The following is a 15,157-nucleotide window of genomic DNA, read 5'->3' on the forward strand; positions in this document are numbered from 1 at the left end:
ATGGGGTAGCTACAGAAGTGATAATTATTTTTGGTCACAGTTGTGATGACTGCAATAGCAAGTTAAGAAATATGTCAGCAGACAGTAGAACGGTGGTTGCCAGGGCCTGGGGGAAGGCAGAAGTGGGGAGATGTTGGTCAAAGGGTACAGAGTTTCAATTATATGAGACAGGTAAGTTCTACAGAGCTAAAGTACAGCAATATGACTATAGTTAGGAAAATTGCAATGTATGCTTGAAATTTGCTAAGAGGGTAGATCTTGTGTTCTCACACCTGCCCACAAAGAAAGAAAATGGGGCTGGGTGCGGTAGCTCACACCTGTAATCCCAGCACTTTGGGAAGCTGAGATGGGCAGATCAGCTGAGATCAGGAGTTCAAGACCAGCCTGGCCAATATGATGAAACCCCATCTCAACTAAAAATACAAAAATTAGCAGGGCACGGTAGCACGCGCCTGTAATCCCAGCTACTCCGGAGGCTGAGGCAGGAGAATCACTTGAACCTGGGAGGGAGAGGTTGCAGTGAGCCAAGACTGCGTCACTGCACTCCAACTTGGGCGACAGAGTGAGACTCTGTCTGGAAAGAAAGAGAAAGAAAAAGGAAGAAAGAGAAGAAAAGGAAATAGAAAAGAAAATGATAAATGTGAAAGGTGGTGGCTATGTTAATTAGCTTGATTTTGATAGTTATTATACAGTGTATCATGCTTGGGAATGAATGTTTGTCCCCTCTGACGCATATGTTGAAACTCTCCAATGTGGCAGTGTTGAGAGGTGGGGCCTTTGAGAGATGGCTGGGCATGAGAGCTGGAACATGAATGAATGGATTAACGGGTGATCATGGGAGTAGAACTGGCAACTTTATAAAACAGAGTTCTCCGCTCCCTTGTCCCATGATGTCCTACACGGCTTGAGGAATCTGCAGAGAGTTCCCACCAGCAAGAAGGTCATTACCAGATGTGACCTCTTGACCTTGCACTTCTCAGCATTCAATACTGTAAGAAATACTTTATATACAAATTGTTCAGCTTCAGATATTCTGTTATAAGCAATAGAAAATGGACTAAGACATATACATGTATCAAAATATCAGGTTGTGCATTTTAAAAGTGGTGGCTCATGCCTGTAATCCCAGCACTTTGGGAGGCTGAGGCAGGTGGATTACAAGGTCAGGAGTTCGAGACCAGCCTGGCCAATATAGTGAAACCCCGTCTCTACTAAAAATACAAAAAAATTAGCCAGGCATGGTGGCACATGCCTGTACTCCCAGCTACTCTGGTGGCTGAGGCAGGAGAACTGCTTGAACCCCGGAGGGGGAGGTTGCAGTGAGCCAAGATGGCGCCACTGCGTTGCATCCTGGGTGACAGAGTGAGACTCCATCTCAAAAAAAAAAGGAAGTTGCTGGCATGAAGAAGTGAAGGCAGGCCAACTGGAAGGGAAGCATCCTATGTAACTGGTTTGAGGAGCATATTTGGAAAGCTGGTAGTCATTAACCAAGTTCTAATTGTTCTGGTCTGTTTGCTCGAAGTCAGAGTTTTATTGTCATATATGTTCTGCCCATTATCCATTTATATATTCAGTCCCTCACCATTAAATGATGGGATTCCATAGTTACCCTCTTGTTCCTGCATTCTATAAATTTTATGTGCCCACCATGTGCCAGGCACTGTAGTGAACAGCACAGAAATGACACTAGCATTCATGAAAATGTAGGATAATACATAAGAGGAAAACCTAAATTGAAATTGATATTTGGGAAGGAATGGCAGAATAAGAACTTGTAACCTAAGGTTTTAACAAGAGTAAGAGTTAGGCAGACAAGGTGGGGACAGAGGGAGAAGGGAAGGGGAAGAGCGCTCCGGGTGGTGAGGCCGAAGACAAAAGCTATTACATGCTTTCCATACAGAATATTTTTTATTTAATCTGATTTGTAATTTAGCCATGTTCGAAATTGTAGTTTGTTGGTTTAAAAAAGCAAGCATGACTTAGATCTGTGTTTCCATATTTTAAAATCCGTGTTGAAAAGCAAATAAACCAACAAATCTATTTCTGTCATATGCCTTACTTTTACTGCCCTCTACTTTCTTTTCTTGGTTTGGTAAAGGCTATTTATTAGACATTCTTTAAAGTTTTTAGTGAATTGCGTTTGCTGCTTCTTTTCATTGGAAATTCAACATGTTATTTTTCTGCTGTACCAGTAGCCAACCAGACTGAGATCAGACCATCATCCCACAGCCCCAACAGATCCCTATATTATTGGAGCACCTTAGAACAATTATCAATACAGGTACAATTTATGCTAGGAGATGCATGTTGAGTCAAGCTCAACTAAATTCTGAAAAAAAACCAAAACAAAACCAAACAAAACCCAATATAGGTAATGGTTAGTTTTATGTGTCAACTTGACCAGACCATGGATGCCCAGGTATTTGGCCACTAGGTGTTTCTGTGAGGGCATTTTGGAAAGAAATTAACATTTAAATTTGAAGACCGAGTAAAGCAGATTGCCCTCCATAATGTGTGTGGGCTTTATCAAATCAGTTGGAGGTCTGAATAGGACAAAATGATGACTGTCCTCCAGGTACGAAAGAATTCTCCTGCTGGATGGCCTTGGAACTGAATATTAGCTCTTCCTGCCTGATGGCCTTCAAACTGGACAATTGAATCTCCTTGGTTCTGCAGAAGCTTTCTGGCCTTTGGACTCCAACTAGGACATTGGTTCAGCAGATATTAAACTTGCCAGCCTCCATAATCATGTGAGTGAATTCTTTTCAATAAATCTCTTTATATATATTCTATTTCTCTGGAGAACCCTGACCAATACAATATTCAATTGTTATTTTATTCAACATAAAAAACTATTGTTCCATTTCTTTTTTTAAAATTACTTATATCCTTAGAGTTCCTGAGACATAAGTTTCAATTCAGTAAGTCTCTAAGTCCTTTTCTCTGTAAAATTCCCACACAAGGCTATACTTAACAGTGATGGTAATGAGATTTAATCACAAATCTCTAGTACCCATGTTACCAAAGCTCCACTACGTGGTCCAAACACTGAACAAAGACCTATCAAGCTGTTTGCTATCTGATAGGGGATCTGATATGGGCATAGTCAGGACTGCAGTAGTGATAGAAGTCTGTTCAACTCCCCCTACTTATAGACAAAGTGAAGAGCAGCCTCTGCCATTCAGAGTCTGGACGGGCACTAACAGCTAGATCATTACGTTCTCCTGTTAAATAAAAATAAATTCAGAGTACCAACAACCAGATAAAACCACTCTGTGACCATAATGAATCAAGACAAAACAAGGACTGGGTATGGGGGCTCACATCTATAATTCCAGCAATTTGGGGGGCCAAGGCAGGAGGATTGCTTAAAGCCAGAAGTTTGAGACCAGCCTAGGTAACAAAGGGAGACTCTGTCTCTACACAAAATAAAAAGTTAGCCAGGTGTGTGCTTATAGTCCCAGCTGCTTGGGAGGCTGAGGTGGGAGGATCGCTTGAGCCCAGGAGTCTGAGGTTGCAGCAGCTATGATCACCACTGTACTCTAGTCTGGGCAACAGAGCAAGACTCTGTCTCTAAAAAACAAAATAAGACAAAACAAGACCAATCAGTAATAATCATAGCTTAACACAGATCCCCAAATGACCACTTTGAATGACTTCTACTTCTTTGCCACTTACAGTTTTAGCCTCACTTCATTCTTCCCACCTTCTAAATAAAGAAAAATACAACTCTGCAGGCCAAATCTGTTTGCTGCAGCAGTTATGAGTCAGAATTCTGTTGTTATATATAGTCTGGCCATTTCCCATTCCTATATTGTCTCGCACCATTAAGTGATGGGATTCCACAAATAAACTCCTATTCCTGCGTTCAATAAACATTATGTGTCCACCATATGCCAGGCATTGTAGTGAACAGTATAGAAATGAATCTAGCATTCATGAAAATCTAGAATACATGGGAGGGGAATCTACACTGAATTTGAGAATTTGGGAAGGCATATCAGAGGAAGTAACTCCTGACCCATGTTTTAACAAACCTTGTATTAGAATAGTTTAAACATTTTTTAAAGAGTTAAACAAAGAAGAATATATGAATGAAACCATATGTAGCTCACAAAAGCCTAAAATATTTTTTATCTGACCCTTTCCAGAAAAAGTTTACCGATCTCTATTCTAGAGAAAATTAAGAGACCCAATCAAAATTGCCCTCGCTTTGTGATAGGAACCAATACAGAGCAAAGCCTCATATCACTGAATGCTTTCCAAAATTACCTTCTACAACACCAAAACTGAACAGGTCTAGTCTAACACCTTCTTACAGAAATACCACACAGATACACATAATATGTGGTCTCAATTATAGCAAACAGTCAATAAACTTAACTTTGTTTGACTAAAAAATGTGTGTTAAAAGCAGGGGTCAGCAAACTGGAGCCAAATCCTATCTGTGGTCTGTTTTTGTACGGCCTAAAAGCTAAGAAAGATTATTACTTCTTTTTTTTTTTTTTCCCTTGAGACAGAGTCTTTGCTCTGTCGCCCAGGCTGGAGTGCGATGGTGCAATCTCAGCTCTCTGCAGCCTCGACCTTCTGGGCTGAAGCAATCCTCCCACCTCGGCATCCCGAGTAGCAGGGACTACAGATGTGTGCCACCATGCCCAGCTAATGTTTTAGTTTTTGTAGAGATGGGGTCTTGTTATGCTGCTCAGGCTGCGCTCAAACTCCTGGGCTCAAGCCACCCTGCCACCTCAGCTTTCCAAAGTGCTGGGATACAGCTGTGAGCTACCGCACCTGGAAATTTTTACATTTTAAAGAGTTGTTTCAAAACAAACCAATACAGAAAAATACTTGACAGAGCCCTTATGTGGCCACAAACCCGAAAATATTTAATATTCAGCTGTTTACAGAAAAGAATTTGCCACCTCCTGATCAAGAACTGTGAAGAATCAGAGATTTTATTCTCCTTGCAAGCTGACAGATTAGTTTTTGCAAGTTTCATGAATGCTGACACAGAGACAACACACTTGGATCAACAATGAAAGGCTTTATTACTGAAAGCAGTAACCAGAGTGTCAACATATTTGCCCTGGTTTCCTGAGCCGCAGTTCCAACAGGGAGGCATGGGCGGTCAGATGACAGCAGTATATAGTGGGTTGTTATTATTATTATTATTATTATCATTATTATTATTTTTGAGACACTGTCTCACTCTGTCACCCAGGCTGCAGTGCAGTGCCATGATCTCAGCTCACTGTAGCCTTGATCTCCCAGGCTCAAGCCATCCTCCCACCTCAGCCCCATCAAAGTAGCTGGGACTACAGGTACACACTACCAGACCAGTCTGATTTTTGTACTTTTTGTAGAGATGGGGTTTCGCCATGTTGCCCAGACTGGTCTCAAACTCCTGGACTCACGCAATCTGCCTGCCTTGGCCTACTAGTGTGTCGGGATTGCAGGCATGAGCCACTGCACCCGACCCACAGTGTTTTTGTTTCTTTTCTTTTCTTTTTTTTTTGAGACAGAGTCTCGCTCTGTTGCCAGGCTGGAGTGCAGTGGCGCCATCTTGGCTCACTGCAACCTCCTCCTCCTAGGTTCAAGTGATTTTCCTGACTCAGCCTCCCGAGTAGCTGGGACTACAGGCACGTGTCACCACAGCTAATTTTTGTATTTTTGGTAGAGACAGGGTTTCACCAAGTTGGCCAGGATGGTCTCAATCTGATCTGCCCACCTTGGCCTCCCAAAGTACTGGAATTACAGGCGTGAGCCTGTAATCCCAGCCCTGTAATCCGTGCCCGGCCCCCATAGTGGGTTATTTTTTAAGATAATTACCCAGGGCCAAAGGTCTAGGAATGAATATTGCAGCAAGATGCAATCAAGCCAGTCCTCTTCACCTGGTGAATGAGCAGTAGTCATGATGTTGCAGGACTTTTCCTTAGTTCAGCTAAAGACGGGGTTCCTTGTCCCATGGCCATGAAAATGCAGGCTCACAGACAATTTGAATGGTGAGTAAGATAGGGTTTTATCGAGTGAAAAGGAAGAAAATGGGGAAACAGGGACTCTTGCTAGGCCAGAGTCTCTGCTAGAGCACTTCCTACTCAGCAGTTCAAATCCCAGTTTCCACACAGAAGAGATGGGGCCAGGCTCCCCGCTGCTGCAAACATCATGAACTTCCTGCGGCTCCACCTCTGTGGGCAAGCTGGTTGGAGTTTCTCCAGGGACTCCTTCCCACATGGCTGTCTCAATGCTGCGGCTACCTTCATGTATTTAGTTACCTATGTGATGAGCTACAGCAACTACTCAGAATCAGCAGAAAGATAGTTCTGCAATTTGGCATCCACAGCAAGAACATGCAGGAATGCTCAGGGCCTGAGGTGAACTAACTCTGCCTACAGTGTGCCCCTGATGATATTTGTTTGCAAGTCACTGACAGAAGTGAAGTTTCCACCAAGATTCAGCTGAGACCTCGCTGCTGCAGGCTAAGATCCTGAACTCTCTAGTGTGGACATCACATCTGGAATCTTGTGTCTTCTCCTGATTGAGGCCCCCAGGCACACAGGGAGGAGGTAAGTTTATACTGAATTGAGCTCCAATATTTTATTGAAGTTCTTCACATTGAATTTTATTTTGTTTTCTTAGGAACGAGGTACCCTGGCATCCTTCCATTATCTGATCAGACTTGTAACGTTCCTTGGCGAAACTGTTGTCTAGTCTTCTAGCAGTTCCTTTTATGGTCTGTCTGCTTACCAATTTGTCAACTTTACAGAAAAAGTCTACAAGAAGATACCAGGCAAAGGCCCTACAGTTCTATCCTTGTGCTCGCCCTGGGGGCTGGGAAGTTCAGAAGATCTCCTCAGACCGCAGTCTTTGAACCAACTTTGCCTTGAGTCTCCATTACAAATTATACAAAGACATCCTCCTTAATTTTGTCTTTGTGTTCATACTTTGTTTAATTTTATCTGCTTGGAATCAGGAGGTTTGTCCACCCCATGTTTGGTGACCATTAACCTTTGGCCAATTTATAAAGACATGAGTTACACAAATGCCATTTTAGGGAAGATTGCAGTACTCATAGGGCCTTCTTAATTAAAACCTGCTTCCTTCTTGACAAAACATACTTCTCTTATGTTTTCACACTATAATATTAACTTGTATGTTTATCTAACTGGTACAGTTTTACCAGAGACAATTTGGGATTATAATACCCACTTTAGCTATTTTTGACAAGAATAAGATTGTTCATATGAGAGGTGCTTTAGAGCAAAAAGTGAGGAAGCCTTCATGAGGAAATTTTCTTGTTTATCTAAAAAAGAGAGTATTTCATTTAATGTAGGAGACATCCTGTGTTCTTACTTTGAAAATAAATAAGTGTTGGGTTTTTCACTGTATGGGTGGATAAAATTGTCCAGGTCCCAAGTTGTTCTTTAAATCAGCTATTATAATGCTCTTTTGTGTGTGTACATGTTAAAATGAATATTTCCATATCTAAACTTTCTCTTTTTCTCAGAGAAAGCATAATTAGCCTTTTAAGGTGGTAATTTTATATTTATCTGAAGTCAACTCTCTCATCTTGTTCTGTTTCTCTTTCTGTTTTATTCCTCTCTTAGAAAATTCTAAAGATTAACCAATCAAAAAACAAAACAAAGAACCAAAACATTCAGTCATTGTGTGCTCACTCTAAGAATACACAGTTTAGATAAACGATCATGTAAAAGCAAACAAAAAAGTCATCAAAGTACTCATTTTGGCAGCACATACACTAAAAAGGCCACCAAACTCTTTGTGTTTATTTTGTGAGCCCTGAATTTACTGAATAGCCCTTGTTACCGTACTTACAAGGTAAAAAGACAAGTCCTTAGTTATTTCCAAGATAAAAGAAGAACTTTTAGCATGATTCAGAATCTTTAAATTTCAATACCATATAAAAGTAATGTCAATACAATATTTTGTTTTGAACAGGACCACAGTTAAACTTCTCATGATTTAAACTTCCTATATTTCCTATGTTGGTTTTATGAGTACAATAAATTATCATTGCTTCTATGACATGTTTAAATTTCCATATATAAATGTAAATATGTGTGTATACATATATAAATAAAATATTTGTAATTGTATTCATGCAATGCAAGAGTAATAATATCTTTTTAGGGGTAAATTTTATAAAATTCTTACAGTGCTACAATACGTATTCACTGTGAGAGCAAATGTGGTAAATTTCAGATCCTTAACTACGTTCAAGACATTATACAAATGATTAATTTAATTAATAAACAATGTTTTGAAGCCTCAACAGTTTCTAAGTAAAAAACATATATATTTATTTCCATATGTAAGGAATTTGGAAGTTGTCATTTTGTCGTAACATTAAAAAAAAAAACTGAATAGATTGAAAAATCAACTTTTCTTAGATCGGTGAAAGACAGGAAGATACAGGGCAAACACTGCCCCCAATATTGGAGAGACAGACAGATGAGTACAGGGATTCACAGCTTACCTGAGCAAAGACTCATAAGCAGAAATGGCCACAGAACCAGTGCCAGGATACGAACTTCTAAACTGTAATCAGTGAATTGCTGGATGCTTAGTGTGGTCAAGTCTGAGAGTTAAAAATTCCAGGGGGATCCAGTCAAGTGGGTGTAGGGGACTCACAATTTTGTGACTCATCTGACCCAGAAGCTTGACTTGGTTCTCACAGTAAGTATGTTAGGAAAATCCCCACTTGTTTTCAGCAGGGGGAGGGAAAATGAATCATTCTGAAATAGACTAGAGGACTATGTTATTCTTTTTTTTTTTTTTGAGACGAGTCTCGCTCTGTCGCCCAGGTTGGAGTGCAGTGGTGCGACCTCCACTCACTGCAAGCTCCGTCTCCTGGGTTCACGCCATTCTCCTGCCTCAGCCTCCTGAGTAGCTGGGACTACAGGCGCCCACCACCACGCCGGGCTAATTTTTGTATTTCTAGTAGAGACGGGGTTTCACCGTGTTAGCCAGGGTGGTCTCCATCTCCCGACCTCGTGATCCGCCCGTCTCGGCCTTCCAAAGTGCTGGGATTACAGGCGTGAGCCACCACGCCTGGCCGACTATGTTATTCTTAACAAGGCCTGCCCTCAGCAAAAACTAGTTAACTAGAGTCTAACCTGTTGGAGTTTTTTTCAGAGCCTCAGTGACTTGGGGGAAGGAAAACACCAAGTCTAGCCTGCTTGAGCTAGCCTGTCCCAACTAAGGGTGGAAGCAGGAGGGAACTAAGTCCACAGTCCAGAGGCATAGGTTCATTAAAAGACTGTGACCTAATCATAGAACTGCAGAGCACTTGTTCTCCCCCACAACTTACCACCACATTATTAAAGACCTATTTACAGCACCTGGTCTATCTTTTCCCCTGGTATATCATGTCCAGCTATTAAGAAAAAAATTACATACTAAAAGGAAAAAAAAACAGAATTTGGAGAGACAGAGCAAGCATCAGAACCAGACATGGGCAGAGATGTTGGAATTATCAGACCAGGAATTTAAAACAATGATGAATATGCTAAGGGTCTTAGTGGATAAAGTAGACAGTATGCAAGAACAGATGGGCAATGTAAGCAGAGGAATGAAAATCCTGGAAAAAAAAATGCTAGAGATTAAAAAAAAAAAAACAAACACCACTATAAGAGAAATGATGAACGCCTTTGGTGGACTTATTAGTAGAACGAAATGGCTGAGGAAAGAATCTCCAAGTTAAAGGATCTCTCACCAGAAAACTCCAAAACTGAACAGCAAAGAGAACAAAGATTGAAAAAACAGAACGGGGCCGGGCGCGGTGGCTCAGTCCTGTAATCCCAGAACTTTGGGAGGCCCAGATGGGCGGATGACGAGGTCAGGAGATCGAGACCATCCCGGCTAACACGGTGAAACCCCATATCTACTAAAAAATAAAATAAAATAAAAATTAGCTGGGTGTGGTGGCAGGCGCCTGTAGTTCCAGATATTTGGGAGGCTGAGGCAGAAGAATGGCGTGAACCGCGGAGGCGGAGGTTGCAGTGAGCCGAGAGTGCGCCACTGCACTCCAACCTGGGTGACAGAGCGAGACTCCATCTCAAAACAAAACAAAACAAAACAAAAAAACCAGAACGGAATATTCAAGGACTGTGGGACAACTATAAAAGGTATAATGTACATATGATGGGAATATCAGAAGGAGAAGAAAGAAAAAGAAGAAATATTTGAAGCAATAAAGACTTTTAAACTCTTCAAATTGGCCGAGTGTAGTGGCTCACACCTGGAATTCCAGCACTCTGGGAGACCAAGGTGGGTAGGTCACCTGAGGTCAGGAATTTGAGACCAGCCCCGGCCAACATGGTGAAACCCCATCTCTACTAAAAATACAAAAAATTAGTTGGGTGTGGTGGTGCATACCTGTAATCCCAGCTGCTCGGGAAGCTGAGGCAGGAGAACCATTTGCACTTGGGAGAGGGAGGCTGCAGTGAGGCAAGATCGTGCCACTGCACTCCAGCCTGGGTGACAGAGTGAGACTCCACCTCAAAAACAAAGAAAGAAAGAAAGAAAGGGACAGACAGAGAGAGAGAGAAAGAGAGAAAGAGAAAGAGAGAGAGAGAGAGAGGGAGGGAGGGAGGGAGGGAGGGAGAGAGACAAAATGCAAACATATAAAATGCTCAATTAAAACCCCAAACAGCTGGGCAGAGGGGCTCAGGCCTATAATCTCAGCATTTTGGGAGGCTGAGGCAGGAGGATTGCTTGAGCCTAGGAATCTGATACCAGCCTGAAAAACAAAGTGGGTCCCTGTCTCTATAAAAAATTTAAAATTTAGCTGGGTGTGGTGGTGTAAATCTGTAGTCTCAGCTACTCTAGAGGTTTCACTGGGAGGATCACTGGAGCCCAGGAGTTTGAAGCCACAGTGAGCTGTGATCATACCATTAGGTTCCAGCCTGGATTACAGAGCAAGACCCTGTCTGTCTCTAACACACACACACACACAGAGCAGAAAAATTGTGGCAGACATACATAGGAACAGAGAACAAAGGCAACAAATAGAAAGCAATAACGAATACAGTAAGTGTTAGTCTAAATTTGTCAATAATCACTTTGAACATCAATGGTCTAACTGCAACAATGAAAAGAGATTGTCAGAGTGGTTCAAAAATATGAGACCCAACTCTATGTTGTCCACAAGAAACCCACTTTAAATATAAATACGCTATAGATAAAAAGTAAATAAACGGAGAAAAATACATCATGCTAACACTAATAAAAAAAAAGTAGGAGTACCTATTTTAATTTTAGACAGAGCAGACTTCAAAGCAAGAAAAGTTTGTTGGCATAAAGAAGAGCATTACGTAATGATAAAGGGTCAATTCTCCAAGAAGACAGAACAATCCTTAACGTGTACGTGCTTAACAACAGAGAGTCAAATTATATAAGGCAAAAAACTGATGGAACTACAAGGAAAAATAGATGAATCCATTATTATAGTGGAAGATTTCAACACCCCTGTATCAGATATGAACAGAACTAGCAGGCAGAAAATCAATAAGGACGTAATTGAACTCAACAACACCATCGGTCATCTTAATAGAGTTGCTATCTATAGACTATTCAACAGCAGCAGAATAAACATTCTTCCTAAACATGCAAGGAACATTCGCCATGACAGACCACATTTTGGGCCATAAAACACACTTTAGCAAATTTAAAATTATATAAATCATACAATATCTACTATCAGACCACAATGAAATTAAACTAGAAATCAGTAATAGGAAGATAGCTAGAAAATTCCAAAATTTGTAGAGTTTAAACAATCCACTTCTAAATAACACATAAGTCAAAGAAGAAATCTCAAGATAAAATTTAAAATATTTTGAGCTACAAGAAAATAAAAACAAAACTTACCAAAGTGTATGGGAGGAAGCAAAGTAGTGTTTAGAGGGAAATTTGTAGCATTGAATGTATACATTAGAAAAGAAGAAAGACCTAAAAATCAATAATCTAAACTTCTACCTAAGGAAACTAGAAAGAGAAGAGCAAATTAAATCTAAAGTAAGCAAAAGAAAAGAAATAATAAAAGTTAAAGCATAAACTGGTAAAACTGAAAGTAAAAAAATCAGTAATCACACCAAAAGCTGGTTCTTTGAAAAGGTCAACGAAATCAATGAACCTTTTAGCCACGCTAAGAAGAGAGAGGACACAAATTACTAAAATCAGAAATAAAAGAGGGGACATTTCTACAGATGACATGAACATTAAAAGGATAATAACAAATGCTGTGAACAACTATATCTCACTAATTTCATAACCTAGATAAAACGGAACCCCTTGAAAGACACAATCTGCCAAAACTCACACAAGAAGAAACAATCTGAATAAGCCTGTATATATCAAATACATCAAATAAATAATTAACCCTCCTAAAGTACCCAACCCATAATAATTCCCTGGAATAAACTATGACTATGTTGTTGTTTGCTTACTCTCTGGATGGACTGAGGTTTTTCCTTGCTAGGGAGCTATAACTCCACACACTGATTTCCCTCAAACTTTAGGAAAAGTAAAGAGAACTAACAGAGTCCTAAAACTAAAATTATCAACACATTCAAAAAACAGAAATTTCATGGCCCTTCAAATTGCCATTAGTCATGATTGATTGATGACAATAAATCAACCCCGTCTGGAACCCACAGATTATCTCTTCTTGAATTAACAGCCTCCCTCTACCCATGTATTTGAAAATTTTACTTCCAATCCTAGGTTCTACCATTACAGAGTAATATAAATAAATGCTTCATGAGACTTATGATACCTGCCAAATTATCACTAGTAGGTTCAAGTGCATTTTCAAAATACTTGCCTAAACAGACTTTGATTGATCTAAAACCTGGGGATTTGGTCCTTTGGAAAAGGAACCAGAATAAAACTGCTCTTGAGCATTGGTGGAAATAACCTTATCGGGTACTGTTAGCAATTGAGGTAGTGGTTTAAACTCCGAGGTAATGATGTTGGATCCATCGTTTCCAACTAAACATACCACTTTCTTCTGATTGCTGGGCATTTATTCTAACAGAAGACCTAAAACTAAAGATTTTTAGGAATTCTTCAGGAGCTAATATCTGGAGATGTGGACTGCTTTTGCCCAAGACAAAGAAACCACATTATTTTTCTGTTTTTTTAAATTAATTTTTAAAATTTTCAGCTCTACCATTTATCTTGCCTTTTATTGTATTTTGACATCCTCTGATGAACCAGTATTGGTAGGGCAATTATAAGGGTACTTATATAAAACCAAAAATGATCTACAATTGCTTTTGTAGACACAGGGTCTAGGTATGTTGCCCAGGCTGGTCAGGAAAAAATGATCTACAAATTTCAATGCTTTAACTGTTAAAAGCAACAAATTACTAATGACTTACCTTACCACTTTTTAAATTCATTAACCTAAAAAACATACAAAAGAGAGACTTCAATCATTATTTGAGTATGAAATAAAATTAAGTATCATTTGAAGGGACTATAGTCAGCCCTCTTAATCATGAAATCTTGGCTTCCTTGAGCTTATCTTTCCATTTATTACTTCAGCATTTATTAGAAGCTTTCATCCATGTATTAACTTGATATTTACTAGGAGCTTCCATCAATTTATTAAATTCATCCATTTATTACTAATATGTTCTAAATAATGTGTTAGACAGTAGGATATGATGACACAGGTCTATGGTGTTTCAGTTTTGTGGATGCAGGCAAGTAAACTATAAAGAGAAGTAATATGGTACTGGGTGCTCTGATACAGGTATGAAGAGAGAGTGTGGGGATAGATAAGAGTAGCCAGTTCTTTATAATGTGTGTGTTTTGGGTGAGATTCAGGAGAATACTACAGGGTGAAAACATTGGTGGAACAGAAAAAAATTTCACAAACTCACAGTTGCAGAATGGCTACAGATCATATAGGAAATGAACCACATACTTCTGTATCTGTAGTCCTCTATGTTGTGAAAAGATTGACTTTTTTTCAAAACAGGTCAAGGAATTTGGTTATGTCAATCACAAAGTTGCCTCTTTTTTTCCTTCTGACATGGTAAAAGAAATAAAACAATCCCATAGGATGTGTTTGGTTGGCCATAGTATATTGATTTATCTTAACCGTCTTAAAACGCATGTCAAGGACACCACTGAGCCTTCTGAGTTCCATTAGAAAAATTGGGTAGTCTGGAAGTGTTCTAAATTGGACCGTTTGGGGTTTCTGTTAGAGCAACTTTCCCATTTACACCTTGGAACAGAGCCTTTTGAATATAGCCCTTCGGGATTGGTGGGGAGAAGGGATCGCGATGGAAAAAGTCATCATCCAAAGAATGAAGAGGGAGGATCCAACATTTAGGATATTTTATTGACGTGCTAGGCGCGTTTACTTTATCTTCGTATTAACCCCATTTTCTTCATTAACCAATTGATGCTGTGAAAAGCTATGTAACTTGACCAAGGTCAAACAACAAGTAACAAACAGCAGTACCCAGAACTGTGTTTGTTTGTTTTTTTTTCTGCTGGACTCGGTCTTTTCCACTCAAAACCAACAAAAAACCAAAACTTGTTTTTTTCCACATCAAAGGTAAACAACCCAAACCCCAACCCCAAGAGCCCCACCCTTTCAAAAGGGCTTCTCCGGATCACTAAGTCCTAGAGGTCTTTGGCTAGGCCTGGGTCCGATCTAGATAGGAAGGTGATTCTAGTGTTCCACAAATCCTTGCCAAATTCCATCCCGGCCAAAGCAGGGGCCCAGGAGCCTCTGGTCGCACCCGAGGCAGGTCGTTAAATACTCAGGGCACGTGCTGCGGATGGAAGTGCCGACCCACTGCTCAGGTACGCGCACACCTGTCGCCGCTGGGTGCGCGCCGCGGGGAACTGGGTACGTGCTCCGCGCGCGCGCGCGCCCGACAAAGTTCCCCGTACGTGCGCCGTACGTGGGCGCGGTGCCCTAGCGCTCAGCGTTTCAGCAAGTGAGTGGGCTCCATGCCGAGTTGAAGTCTGGGAGGGGCACTTTTCCAGGCCATCGCGGCTCCCCCTGGCGGCGGACGTGCCGCGCTGGAGGGGCGCAGTCAGGCGTTCTCCGCGGGCAGCCGGCGGCGGGGCCTTGCCTTATAGCGCGGGGTCCTCGGCGGCCTGGGTGGCTACTGCC

At 40.8% G+C, this 15,157-nt stretch overlaps 1 long non-coding RNA gene across 2 annotated transcripts; it reads left to right on the forward strand.

The window, feature by feature from the left end:
* The first annotated feature begins 38 nt into the window (after window positions 1-38).
* On the forward strand, window positions 39-8,012 carry LOC139358004 (uncharacterized). 2 transcript variants are annotated; one of them, XR_011612189.1, is made up of 3 exons: window positions 39-171; window positions 2,576-2,750; window positions 6,634-8,012. It is a non-coding gene; the product is annotated as an uncharacterized lncRNA (long non-coding RNA). The 2 variants fall into 2 exon arrangements; XR_011612193.1 differs by lacking the exon at window positions 39-171 and adding an exon at window positions 213-991.
* Window positions 8,013-15,157: the final 7,145 nt, after the last annotated feature.

The sequence above is a fragment of the Macaca nemestrina genome, chromosome 1 (genome assembly GCF_043159975.1).
Source record: "Macaca nemestrina isolate mMacNem1 chromosome 1, mMacNem.hap1, whole genome shotgun sequence".
Classification (NCBI taxonomy): Eukaryota; Metazoa; Chordata; class Mammalia; order Primates; family Cercopithecidae; genus Macaca; species Macaca nemestrina.